Below are 14,400 nucleotides of genomic sequence, written 5' to 3'. Positions count from 1 at the left end.
CATATCTCTGCAGAGTCCCTTCATAGACCTCTCCTTGAATCCCCAGTTTGAGGAGGTACCTGTGTCCTGCCTGTGTGTGTTTTTGATGGTGTGTATGTACTGCACGTGTGTGTGTGTGTGTGCGCGCGTGCGTTAAATGCGTGCATGCATCATTTCTATGCCAGTTGCTCAGCAATTAATCAAGAGCTGGTACAGGAAGGGAACTGATCTTTACTGAGACTCCAGGCAGGGCATTTGATATACACAGTTGGGTTTCATTGTCACAATTCTGTAAAGTGTTTTTAGCCCATTTTAAGGAAGATAAAACTGAGGCCCCAACTAGTAAAGGAACTTACCTTAAGTCCCACAGCTGCTAGGTAGTGGACCCAAGATTTGAAACCCATCCATATCTGGCTTCAAAATCTGTGCCTTTTTCCCACTTTGGGTCCTGCTTTCCAAAACGCCTGATTCATTCTCATTCTTTAAGGTCTTAGTTTAAGTGTTACCTCTCCCAAGAGGCCTTCCTTCACCACTCTGTTGGAAGGAAGTCACCACTGATATTCTTTTTTTTTTTTTTTTTCTGACATGTATACACTGCTTTATTTATTTATTATTAATTTATTTTTGGCTGTGCTGGGTCCTCGTTACTACACGCAGGCTTTCTCTAGTTGTGGACAGCAAGGACTGCTCTCTAGCTGCAGCCCTTCTGCACCGGCTTCTCATTGCCTGGTAGCTCAGAGGTTAAAGCATCTGGCTCCAATGCGAGAGACCTGGGTTTGATCCTTGGGCCGGGAAGATCCCCTGGAGAAGGAAATGGTAACCCACTCCAGTATTCTTGCCTGGAGAATCCCATGGACAGAGAAGACTGGTAGGCTACAGTCCACGGGGTCGCAAAGAGTCAGACACGACTGAGCAACTTCACTTTCACTTTTCTCTTGTTGCATAGCACAGGCTTTAGGTTCACGGCTTCAGTCATTGTGGCGCAGGGACTCAGTAATCGCAGCTCTCCGCCTCTGGAGCACGGGCTGAGTAATTGTGGTTCGTGGGCTTGGTTGTTCTGCAGCATGTGGAAAGTTCCCAGAACAGGGATTGAACCCATGTCCCCTGCACTGGCAGGCGGATTCTCACCCTCTGCATTACCAGGGAAGTCCTGATGTTCTTTTTCATAACACACTGTACTTCTCTTTCACAATGTGTATATGTTTGTTTATTGAATGTCTCTCCCTCATTAGAATCTAAGCTCCATAACAGGAGCCAGTCTCCATACTAGCCAGTCTCCATACTGGTTTTGTTCACCACTCTCTTCCCAGCACCTAGCACAGCTGCCTGCTTTACACCAGGCCCCAGATAAATATTTGTTAAATGGAAAAAGGACAAAGAAAAGTGAGCAAGCATTTTTTTAGTGCCGCATTTTATGTGGCTTATCTCATTTCCTCTTCACGGCTATTGCATGAGGTTATTGTCCCATCTCTCTGACTGAAGTCAGAGAGGGAATGAAATTTTCCAGAGTCACACAGCCTAGAACTGGGGTTCAAACTCATGTCTCCCTGGCGTCACAGCTGTGCATGTCCCCCCGTGCCCCTCTGCCCTTGGCACAGCAGCTCACAGTGAGGAAGAGAAGGAGGGACTGATCAGTGGAACCTACATGAATCATTCTTGGACAAACAGTAACTTGGGGGAACAAATAGTGACTGTGGCAGCCACTCCCCTGGGACCAGGCATTCCCAGGCCCTCCCAGCCTGGAAGCAACTCTCTTTTCTGTTTGCCCTCAGGCTCTCAGCCCTGTCCTACCTGGTCTGTGATCTTCTCCAAACACCCAGTTCCTTGCTTTTCTTGGCAGGGTTGCCCATGGCTCATCGAGTTCCCAAGGGCAGCTCCTGAATACCGGGTATGTATCCTGGAGCTCTGCATGCAGGCCAGTTCAACAGCTGGTGCTAATACAGACGAGGGGGGCCTCCTGCTGTGTTTCCAGGACCACGTGTCAGTCAACTGGCACCTGGGAGGATCTTTTCTTTCCTTCCTCCTTTGCTCTCAGACCCTGTCTACTTTCCTCTTTAAAATCATCATTGTCACCAAATGGGAAACTTCTGAGATCCTGAGTTATGTTTTTTGTCGTGGCCTAGGTAATGGTTACACAGGCGTGTTTATATTTTGCGAAAATTACTTGGGTGCATTCCTCGGTATCTGAGTTATACTTCAATCAATTTTTAAAAAATTTTATGTGTTTATTTATTTTCTAACCGCTCTGGGTCTTTATTCCTGCATGCAGGCTTTCTCTAGTTGCAGTGCTCTTTAGTTGCGGTGTACCTGCCTCTCACTCTGGTGGCTTCTCTTGCTGCAGAGCATGGGCTCGAGGGCACATGGGCTCAGTAGTCATGGCACTTGGGCTTAGTTGCTGCCTGGCATGTGGGATCTTCTAGGACCAAGGCTCGAACCTGTGTCCCTTGCACTGGCAGGCAGATTCTTAACCCCCGGACTGCAAAAAGATTAAAAGATTAAAAGATTAAACCCAAAAGATTAAAAAAAAAAAAAAAAAAAAAAACCCATTGCTAAAAAATAACAACAAACATTACTACCCATTCTTGCCCCTGGCTCGCCCTACCAGACCAGCTGTGAAATGGGGATCATCTTTCCAGCTGTTTTCCCTCAATCCTCCCCAAGGGATACCCAGAGACCCTTTTCATCTAAGGGCTTCTGACGGAATTCTGCCCAGCAAAGATAGTATAGATCAGCATAGCTGACACGGACAGTGCTGCAAGTCCTGGGACCTCCAGAGTCGGTGGATTCTCACTCCTGGCAGGTGGTGCCTCCCTCTCTGAGCCATCCCTTGGGTTCCTGGCCTTTCTCTGGTCCTATCTGAGAGCTGGAAGCCCTCCTATCTCTTCCCCAGACCTTGTTTTTCAGGTTATGCTGTCAGCTATTTATTGGCTTGCAGGGCCAGTTTTTTTGGGAGCCAGTTACTATTTACCTACTGTCACTGAGAAGAGCACATCCTGCAGCCTGTGTTCAGGACCTCTGCCAGCTCATCCTCCTTGGGTTCCTGGAGAAGAATTAACTGCATCCTATCCAGCTCCTCTTTCACCGGCTGCCCAGCCCCAGGGTGCAGGCCCCACCTGATTACCCCAGACAGGCAGTTTCTCATGCAGCCCCAGGACACCCTAACCCAAGGAAGGGAGGGGGGCCGCCCACTGAACGGGCAGTGGTGGCCGAACTTCCAGCAGCTGAACCCAGGGAAAGTGTCAGACCAGGCTTCTGGTGGCCAACCAAGGCCAACTCCTTAAACCAAAAGGAAATTTCTTAGACCATCAGTGTTCCCTGGGCTTCCCAGGCGGCACTAGTGGTAAAAAACCCACCTGCCAATGCAGGACACGTAAGAGAGGCAGGTTTGATCCCTGAGTCATGAAGATCCCCTGGAGGAGGGTATGGTAACTCACTCCAGTATTCTTGCCTGGAGAATCCCCATGGACAGAGGGGCCTGGCAGGCTACAGTCCATGGGGTCGCACAGAGTTGGACACGACTGAAGCGACTAAGCATGCACACGTCAGTATTCCCAGGGGATGGGCTCAGGGGGCCCAGTGGCAGGAGCCTGGTCAGGATCACACTGCAAGACTGAGTGACTTCCACTGTCGTGGTCACAGGTGGGCCTCCGGCTACACCAGGGGCAGGCAGAAGAGGAAGCCAATCATATGGGCTTCTGCAGTGTGAGCAGGGACTAGGAATTACCGCCCTGGCAAGACTTTGATGGGAATGTCCCCTACAGGGAGAGCAAGAAGCTAGTGAGAAAGGGGTAGAGGCTGGACATGAGATTGACAAAAAAGAAAAACAAGACAACTTCCTCTTAGCACAGTATTGAACTGAGCTTGCAGAAGACTTTGGGTCAGGGCAGAGGCAACGCCATCCCCATTACACCCATATCCACGAACAAAATTGGAATCATACCATTATTATTATTATTTTGTCACATCCTGTAGCATGCAGAACTTCCCTGACCAGGGATCAAATCTGCACCCCCTGCAGTGTAAGCACAGAGTCATAACCACTAGACCCCCAGGGAAGTTTGAATCACACCATTTTAAAGATTAATTTAAACACGTACTTATTTTTTTTCATCTAGTGTTGTGAAGATTTGCCCCATTTTATTAAGGGCTCAACTATACCACTGTAATGGCTATATCACAGTGTGTCATAAGAATGTATCATAAATCTATTAAACCACATTTCATTTCTGCCTTCATTCTTTTTTCTCTTTTACCATAACTAGCACTGCAAGGAGCATCGTCTATAGCTAAGACATTGTGCAAGGAGTATGCACCTTTTTTGAAGATCTATTCCTCGTTGCCAAATGACTAGGAAGGCCGTACCCCTTACCTGGGCACACAGGGTATGACTGCTCCTCAATATGTTTTTGTCCGCTGCTCAGAGACTGACCTCCACTGCTCACCCCCAGAAAACTGCCGGGGAATGCTGGTGAGGCTGAAAATGCAAGTTGGCTTATTGATAGGGCCTGAGAACCAAGCCAGACACCACCTGAGTCTTCCTGAGATCTGACGAGCAGTTTTTTCTGGACGGATCCAAGATGCCAGCTGAGGCGCTCATCCCACGTTCTGCTCCATGTCGTCTTTCCTTTCTCTCCTCCTCTCCTCCTTCCTGCTCCCCCTCCCCTTTCTCTTTCGTTCCTTTCTATGACTTCCCTCAAATTCTAGTCATTTTGCTTTCTTTCCCTCTCTACTCCTTCTTCCTTCACCTTTTAATTCCTCCCACCCCCGGAATGAATTCAGCCTTGTTTCTGTCTCTTTTCTCTTCTCCTCTCCTCTCTGTCCTTCACCCAGCACTTCTGTTGCGTGAGTCATCATTTCCCCAGGGAGATAAACTTTTCCTTGATGGGCCCCAATTTGAATGAGGGGTGAGTTTGCCTCCCACAAAGGGTAAAGCTAACATAATTGGGAGCTGCTTGGTAACCAGGGTGACTCAGGGCTTCCAGGCTGGGAGACACACAATCCATCAAGATTTCCTTAGAGGCTTTGTCACCCTAAGGGTCTGCTCACTGTGCCTGATGACTCATCAGGGCAGCCTTGGCTTGTTGGCAGCAGGCTGTGGGTTGGGGTGTCACAGTTTATGACGTTGCTGCAGGGAAGAGGGCAGATGCTGGGGGCCCGGCAACATGGCCGCATGGCTCTGTTTCTCATTGTGTGTTCTCATATCACGTTGATCAGGTAGGATGTCTATAAAAATTCAGGTTGCCGGGCCCCAGTGCACTCTTATTAAACCAGACTACCTGGAAATGGGGGTCAGAAACCTTCCTGTGAAAAGTGATGCACAGGCTGAAAAGTGTCTGTTAGATTTTTGAATGCACACGCCCTATGTCTCAGCAACCAGCAACCCATTCCTCAACTTTCTGCGTGATTTGTAGCAGCTTTGCTTGTTATCAAAAACTTGGGGGCAACAAAAATGTCTATTAATACAGAATGGTTAAATAGATGATAACATCTCCTACTGTGGAATAATATTCAGCCTTTTTTTTTAAAATGGGGCATTTGTAGAGCCAGAAAGTAGATTTGAGGTCACCCTAACCAGAGGTTATGGAGAGAGGGGCCAGGGAGCATGAGGAGTCATTGTTTAATGGGTACAGAGCTTCTGTTTTGGAAATAGTGGTGATGGTTGCATAATATGGTGGATGTAATTAATGCCACTAAATCATACACTTAAAAATGGTTAAAATGGAAAATTTTCTATTTATACACACACACACACACATATAATTTAAAAAATGAATGTGGTAGAATCATATGCAATAATACGGAAAGATATCCAAGACAGACTGTTAAGTGAAAATGGATATTGTGGATGAAGCTGATCGTAAGAAATAAAATTCTGTGTGTGTGTGCACATGTGTGCCAGGAAAAGGCAGTAAAGAATCATATCACCCTCTTAAAAGTGTTTGTCATTGGAGGTAAGGCTGGTGGGACACACAGGAGAAGGAAGATTCTTTGTCCTTTCTGTAATATCAAAAGTAAGTGCTGGTCATCAATCAAAATGGCTACCATTAAAAACTCTACAAATAACAAATGCTGGGGAGGATGTAAAGAAAAGGGAACCCTACTGCACTGTTGATGGGAGTGTAAGTTGGTACAGCCACTATGGAGAAGTATGGCGGTTCCTCAGAAAAACAAAAATAGAGCCATCATATGAGCCAGCAATTAGATAAAATTCTAATCCAAAAATATACATGTAACTCTATGTTCATAGCAGCACTATTCACAATAGCCAGGACGTGGAAGCAACCTAAATGTCCATCAGCAGAAGGATGGATAAAGAAGAAGTGGTATATATACACAGTGTAATAATACTAAGCCATAAAAAGGAAAAAAAAAAGAATGCCATTTGCAGCAACATGGATGCAGCTAGAGATTATCATATGAAGTGAAGTAAGTCAGAAATTGACAAATACCATATATTATATCACTTATATGTGGGATCTAAAATGTGACACAAATAAACCTATTTAGGAAATAGAAACAGACTCATGGACACAGAGAACAGACTCCTGTTTGCCAAGGAGGAGGGGTTGAGAGAGAGACAGAGTGGGAGGTTGGGGTTAGCAGACGGAGCTATTATATGGAAAGGATAAACAACAAGGTTCTATTGTATAGCGCACAGAACTATATTCAGTATCCTATGGCAAACCATAATGGAAAAGAATATAAAAAAGAATGTACATATATGTATGACTGGATCACTTTGCTGTACAGCAGAAATTAACACAACATTGTAAATCAACTAAAATTTTTAAAAGTGCTGGGGTTATAGGTGATTTTGCTTTCTTTTTGAAACTGTTTTTCATGCAAACAATGTAAACACACTCAGCAAAACAGTTCCATCCTTGCCCTCAAAGGGCTCGGAATCAAGTTGGGGAGATGGGTACAGATCGAGGTAATCATAACAGAACATGAATTGTGGCAAGGCCTGTGGAAGTACGGAGGAGGGGGCACCAGGGAAGGCTTTCCAGAGAAGGAGACATTTTGACTCTGGTCTTCAAAGACCTCAAGGAGTGAAGCAAGTGGAGAAGTGGAGTAGAACTCCTCTGGTGGAAGGAAAGGCAAAGTGAGAGCAGACGTGAGGTTTGGGAGCTCAGGAGCTGACATGCAACTTGCCTGTTGGAAATGGCTGGAGCATGAAGAATTTACCAGGAGAGGGACAGGTTTGTGTTCTGGGTGTATCCTCTGGCGAGGTCTTTCCTGGGTTGAGGTTAGAGATGGTGCTCTCAGGCCAAGGTTGGAAACTAATAAGACATAAGCAAAGACTTTTCCATTCACCTCAGAATTTCAGCTGAGGCCTCCAAGGCCAGAGCTGCTGAACTTAAAATGAGTTCAGAACTCAGGAGGCGGGGAGGCAGCAGGGCTAAGAGCCATGTCCTCAGTTACCTGCCTGTCAAAGAGAGAATGTCCCCCAGGAACCCTACCGAAGACTCTCTTCAGAAAGATGTCAGGGCATTCACTCTGCCTGTCCCCCAACCCACAGCTCACCAGGAAGGGGAAGGACCATCCCCCCTCCCCCTCAAACCAGGAGAAACAGACTTTGGGAGAACTATTTGGGGAGCCTTGGACGGGGGAGGCTGTGGGATCTAGAATCTGGTGAGTTGGGGGGTAGTTCCTAGCCAAGGGGCTGCACTTCCAGCTGCGTGATTCTCTTAGGGCACATGTAGACTCCACGTTAAGGAGCAGAATGAGGCCTTCTTGGGACTTCCCTGGTGGTCCAGTGGTTAAGACTCCATGCTTCCAATGCAGAGCGTGCAGGCTTGATCCCTGGTTGGGGAACTTAAGATTCCACAAAGAATCAGGAAAAATAATAAATCATTAAAAAAAAAGAATGAGGCCTTCTTGGAGAGGACCCTGTTGAAGACAGCTTCCACTTAGGGGACTCCCACAGAATGAGGCTGGACTTGTGAGGAGGGATGCAGAATCTGAGGGGCTGTAAGCACCATGAAAGAGGAAGCACACTTCTTTTTAGGGGTGCTGCAACCAAATGGTGTTGTGGGTCTCCAAGGAGCCTACCAAAAGTGCTCCTGAGGGAAAGTGTCAGCATCTGGAATCTTTCAAGACCAGAGGTACTGGAGAAGACTCTGGAGAGCCCCTTGGACTGCAAGGAGATCAAACCAGTCAATCCTAGAGGAAATCACACCTGATTTCATTGGAAGGACTGATGCTGAAGCTGAAGCTCCAATGCTTTGGCCACCTGATGCGAAGAGCCAGCTCATTGGAAAAGACCCTGATGCTGGGAAAGATTGAGGGCAGGAGGAGAAGAGGACGACAGAGAATGAGATGGTTGGATGGCATCACCGACTCCATGAACATGCTGCTGCTGCTGCTAAGTCACTTCAGTCGTGTCATACTGTGTGTGACCCCATAGACGGCAGCCCACCAGGCTCCCCCATTCCTGGGATTCTCCAGGCAAGAACACTGGAGTGGGTTGCCATTTCCTTCTCCAATGCATGAAAGTGAAAAGAGAAAGTGAAGTCTCTCAGTTGTGTCCCACTCTTAGAGACCCCATGGACGGCAGCCCACCAGGGCTCCTCCGTCCATGGGATTTTCCAGACAAGAGTACTGGAGTGTGGTGCCATTGCCTTCTCCGCCATGAACATGAGTTTGCACCAATTCCAGGGGATGGGGAAGGACAGGGAAGCCTGGCGTGCTGCAGTCTATGGGGTCGCAAAGAATCAGGCACTACTTAGGGACCGAACAAACGAAAGACCAGAGGGCAGTGTCGTGGGTAGACCTTCTTGCCTGTGACTTTTCCGCTCCCTCTGCCCCCAACTCTGGAGAGCCAGAGACAGCCCGGGAAGGAGCAGGAGGAACAGAAGTTTCGCAGGGGAGGGAGACTGCCCGGTGCCCTCCCCAGCCAGCAGGTGTCCCAGCCAGAGGGAGCTGGACCCGGGCAGGTTTGCTTTAACGCTTGCCCACGGCACGTAGATTACCTGATTATAAACGAGAGACTCTCTAAAAGCTAGGAGACCTGCCGAGATTTCATCCCTGGAAGAGTAAAGCATGAGTGCGCAGAATCGGTTCTAAAGGACAGCTGTCAGACAAGAAAGAAATAGGCTCCGCGATTTCCAGCTGTTGAGTCAAACCTCTTTCTTTAATAAAGAGCTCGGAAACATTAATGACGCCTATCTAGCGAATTGGGTCTTAGAACGGTTTTCCTCCCACTCTCTCCCCGTCGTTCAATCCTTTTCATCTAAACGAGACGGACAATTACCTCTTGGAAACGCGTTTGCTTCCGCCCAGGGACCCAGAGGTTGGCGCGGGCGGAGCCGCGGTCCTGGCCTGCCCCGCAGCGCCCGCTTCTGTCCGGAGCTGCAGTGGCCGGGCCCCGCCCCCCCCCCCCCCCCCCCCCCCCCCGGCTGTTTCGCGTCCGGCTCTGGGGCTGGAACCCCGCCCAGTCTTCCTGGAGTCTGCAGGGTTCGAAGCGACGCATGCCTTCGTGTACTGAATGGTCACTTGAGAGGTGTACACTTGCCAATGGGGTGAGAGCCTATCCGATGGGGAGGGGACTTATCTGGTCAGAAAGGTCAGCCGCAGAGCGTGGGGCTGGGCGAAAGGGTGAGGTGGAAAGTGGGGGAGTAAAGATTTGGAAAAGCTACTGTGGAGTTCCAAATTGGGAAAGGAGTATGTCAAGGCTGTATATTGTCACCCTGCTTATTTAACTTACATGCAGAGTACATCATGCGAAACGCCAGGCTGGATGAAGCACAAGCTGAAATCAAGATTGCCTGGAAAAATATCAATAACCTCAGATATGCAGATGACGCCTGCATATGGCAGAAAGTGAAGAGGAACTAAAGAGCTTCTTGATGAAGGTGAAAAAGGAGAGTGGGAAAAGCTGGCTTAAAACTCAACATTCAGAAAACTAAGATCATGGCATACAGTCCCATCACTTCCTGGCAAATAGATGGGGAAACAATGAAAACAGTGACAGACTTTATTTTTTTGGGGCTCCAAAATCACCACAGATGGTGACTGCAGCCATAAAATTAAAAGACACTTGCTCCTTGGAAGAAAAGCTATGACCAACCTATAGCATATTAAAAAGCAGAGACATTACTTTGCCAACAAAGATCCGTCTAGTCAAAGCTATGGTTTTTCCAGTAGTCATGTATGGATATGGGAGCTGGACTTTAAAGAAAGCTGAGCACTGAAGAATTGTTGCTTTTGAACTGTGGTGTTGGAGAAGACTCTTGAGAGTCCCTTGGACAGCAAGGAGATCAAACCAGTCAATCCTAAAGGAAATTGATCCTGAATATTCATCGGAAGGACTGATGATAAAGCTGTAGCTCCAATACTCTGCACATGACTGAGCAACTGAACTGAACTGAGCTGTGAAGTTTGGGAGAGGGGGGCAATATTCTTGCTACTTTGTGTCCTTGGACATTTGCTCAAGCTGGTACCTCTACCTGGAAAACATTTCCCATATTTCTTTTTTTGTTGTTGTTGTTTTAAGTACTTGATGTATTAATAAATACGAGAGAATGAATTATATAAATATCCATGTACCCATCACTCAGCTTGAGAAATAAGACCTAACAAATAGAAAGTACCTGTGTATACCCCTCTCTTTCATCCTCCTTCTACCCAGAGATGGCTCCTTAAGTTGCTGTTTTCATTCCCATTTAAGTTTTTATTTACTGTATGTGCATACCCAGTTGCTCAGTCGTATCTTACATGTAGGTCTTGGGACTCCAAGGCCCTGCTGCTCCCTCAGATAGTTTTCTTAGCTGGTCATTTGACTCTTGATGCCTCAAAATCCTCCATTCAGAAGACTGTTGTTTTTTTTTAGTTCGAAAGAGCCTCTATTTAGTTCAACTCCTCAATTTTCCAGGTGGGAAACTGAGGCCTGGAGAGGTGGGGTGACTTGCTTAAGGTTCCCCAGTAAGCTGCTGCTGCTAAATTGCTTCAGTCATGTCCAACTCTATGGAACCCCATAGATGGCAGCCCACCAGGCCCCCCCGTCCCTGGGATTCTCCAGGCAAGAACACTGGAGCGGGTTGCCATTTCCTTCTCCAATGCATGAAAATGAAAAGTGAAAGTGAAGTTGCTCACTCATGTCCGACTCTTAGCGACCCCATGGACTGCAGCCCACCAGGCTCCTCCATCCATGGGATTTTCCAGGCAGGAGTACTGGAGTGGGGTGCCATTGCCTTCTCCTCCCAGTAAGCTAGTTGTGGCTTTTTTCTTTTTAAAGATTAAAAAAAAAAATTTGTTATTGTTTTAGTTGCTAAGTTGTGTCTGACTCTTGCAATCCCATGGACTATAGCCCCCTAGGCTCCTCTGTCCATGGGATTTTCCAGGCAAGAATTCTGGAGTGGATTGCCATTTCCTCTTCCAGGTGACCTTCCTGACCCAGGGATTGAACTCACGTCTCCTGCATTGACAGGCAGATTCTTTACCACTGAGCCACCAGGGAAGCTTTTTTTTTTTTTTTATTTGATAGGGACCATTTTAAAAGTCTTTATTAAATTTGTTACAGTATTGTTTCTGTTTCATGTTTTGGTTGTTTGACTGTGAGGCATGTGGGATTTTAGTTTCTCTACTAGGGATTGAACCCACACCCGCTGCATTGGAAGGCAAAGTCTTAACTACCAGATCACCAGGGAAGTTCCAGATGTGGCTTTAAGGACATTATTTTCTGATTGGTAGTACTGGTTGTTCCCTCTACCTGCAAGACAGAGCTTCCAGAAACTGAGAATATTCAGGTCTCAATATGTTAATGAATATTTCTTTTCCCCTGGGGTAATAACCATGCTTGGAATGAATTCCTGACCCCTTGACCATAGGCATCCCCTGAGGATCTCATTGAAATGGAGATTCAGGAGATCTGGGCAGGGCCTGAGACTCTGCCTTTCTGGTGAGCTCCCTGGTGCTTGGATGCTGCTGGTCTGCAGAGCACACTTGTATAGTAGCAAAGCTCTAGCTCATTAAGTTGTTTTCTTCCTGGTACATGTCACCATGTGATATGGTCATATTTATTTATGAGTATGTTGATTGTGGATCTCTTCTCACTAGCTACAAACTGCCTGAGTGGGGTGCCTTGTCTGCCTCATGCCCTGTTATAACCACAGGCCCAGCACAGCGCAGACACAAAGCAGGCTCTCAACACATGAAGTCCCCCCAGTGACAGAGCGAGTCTTTTTCTGGAGGGTAAGTGCCGAGGTCCAGCCCTGGCTGATCCAGAGAGTTCGAAGCGGGGACGGCGTCGGCAAGGATCAGGATACAATAGCTTCAATTAGATATTAATTAGAGATATAAAGAGTAATAGAATGAGGATAGCTCAGTAGGAAAATTCAGTGGAGAAAAGAGGCTGAGTAGCTTGGTTTACGCGGGAAACCAATAAAAGTTCAAGACAAGAAGTTTGCACCACTTACGTAGGCCGCAGGCGTCCTTCCGTTCTCCCAAAGGAGAGGAGACACTGAGGCCTCCCTGGTCGGATCTTAGAAGCCCAGGCAAAATTAGTAAGCTTGGTGGGTTCCGCGCTCCAGATGGAGACTCAGCCAGAGTTTGAGAAAGAGAGTGACATGGGGAGACCAGTATTTCGAGAAACTGATCCCAATTCTTTATTTTCCATGGTCTGCTTTTATACACTGAGATGTTATGCAAAAGTCACGCAGGGTCAGCAGTCCTGACTTTTATCAAAGTCAGGTGCTTCATACAAATGTATACAGAGGTCTTAGGGGTGTTACCTCATCTTCTGGTCAGGGGGCCTGCTGACAATTTATGACCCTCTCCTTGTGACAGCGGTCAGTCAACCAGGACACTTATTTCTCCAGGGGTGATTATTCTTAAACAGATGCCACCCAGATAAAGTTACATTCCTATAGGGTGAGGGTGTAGTGGGTTTTAGTTAAGGAAAGAATTTACTTAGCCTAAGGTCTAACGTGATTAATATCAAAGGTTAATACTTATTTCTTCTATATATTCATTAATGTGTATAAGGGCAAGGGGATGTGGAGACTTAGCAGTAAGCATTGGCTCAACAAATGAAAAACCCTTCACCAATTTCTAATCAGCCCACTATACTTATACTGATGGTTTTCTAAGGAACCTGTTTTTAGAAGGTTTAAAGCATCTCGTGCCTCTCATGGTTGGGAGGCTGTGAGCAATCACATGTGGCCCGACAAGCCTGTCAGGCAGGCTAGAGAACCTTCAAAGGAGTTTGTAGGTTGAAACACTCCTATCACGCCCAGGAATTATTATTAACTGGAGCTCTAAGTTAACTCCTTTTCTGAGAGAGGTGGTGGGGGACAGCCCCCCCACTCCCCGTAAAGTCAGAGGTGTAGGCGAGAGCACAAAGTAGTAAAGTAGGCAGACTCTGGTTATGGGAGTAGATGCTCGAGGATTTCCAGGGGGACTCCTGAGACTCGATCCCACCTTTGCATATGCCGAGCCTCCTTCCTCATGACCTTTGCCATGGGCGGAGTGCCTCACTCTGGCCCCCAACAGGTAAGGACTTTGGTTTGCTTTTGACTCCTCCTGGTAAGGCTGGGGGTGGGAGCACATGGTGACTTGACCCCAGATGTTCCCCAGTAGATCAGACCTGGAGTGACAGACAGCCTGAGATCCACGGCCATCAGGTGATATGAGGGTGTGTATTCTGTTTTTTTTTTTTTGGCAGCACCCTAAGGCATGTGGGATCTTAGTGCCCCTGCCAGGGGTTGAACCCTTGCTCCCTGCATTTGAAGAGCAGAGTCTTAACCACTGGCCCACCAGGGAATTCCCACGAGTGTAGGTATATATCATTTTTAAAGCTAGAAAACTTGTCACAGCCTAGCTGTGAGCCCATTCTGTAGCTGCCTGGGCTCAAGCCCTGACACGCTTTCTTGGAGTCTGGCTGCCCCAGAGCACGACTTGATCAGCTCATCCCTGGCACAACATTCACATGGTGTTCCTGGCCCGGCTCTTGAGGGCCTTGACCCCAGTCCATCTGGGGCCAGTTCAGGTTTTCTAACTTGGGATGATCAGGTAACCTGAGGGTGAGGTCATAGGCAGTTCTGCAGAGGCCATTCTAGTAAAGGGGCTCATTCAGCCTCAGCTTCCCCACCTGAGGGCGGGAGGGAAGTCTGGGGGAAATGGAATGGTGCTTGAGGTCTAGCCCACCTTCTGCTACCTCCTTGTTCTCCATTGCTACTTCTGCCTGCAGTGGCCCAGCCGCACAAGATAAGCTCCCAACCCTGAGACATGGCAGGGACCCCTGAGTCCAGCAGACCCTTCTGGAACCAAGGGCCACCTCTCCTGCCCCCGTCTCCCCTGAGATCTCACGTCCTTGTCCTTTCTTTCTTGCCTTCCTCCTCTCCCCACTCCCAGAACTTGTCTGAACCCAGCCTGTGCCCTTAGTTCCCTGATACCTGGAGCCAGCTGGCAGCTGCTGACTCA

The 14,400-nt window shown here is 47.7% G+C and overlaps 1 long non-coding RNA gene across 2 annotated transcripts; it reads right to left on the bottom strand.

Moving 5' to 3' along the window:
• On the bottom strand, positions 1 to 9,348 carry LOC112444864 (uncharacterized). Of its 2 annotated transcripts, none has more exons than XR_003033240.2 (4): positions 9,233 to 9,345; positions 4,349 to 4,453; positions 2,948 to 3,019; positions 1 to 2,455 (listed from the first exon to the last, which is right to left on the bottom strand). It is a non-coding gene; the product is annotated as an uncharacterized lncRNA (long non-coding RNA). The 2 variants fall into 2 exon arrangements; XR_009493443.1 differs by having other exon boundaries at positions 2,370 to 2,455; positions 4,349 to 7,259; positions 9,233 to 9,348.
• Between the last annotated feature and the right edge of the window lie 5,052 nt (positions 9,349 to 14,400).

Source organism: Bos taurus, chromosome 29 (genome assembly GCF_002263795.3).
Source record: "Bos taurus isolate L1 Dominette 01449 registration number 42190680 breed Hereford chromosome 29, ARS-UCD2.0, whole genome shotgun sequence".
NCBI classification, from domain to species: Eukaryota; Metazoa; Chordata; class Mammalia; order Artiodactyla; family Bovidae; genus Bos; species Bos taurus.
Note: the sequence above shows the minus strand (reverse complement) of the source record. Positions and strands in the feature narration are given on the sequence as shown.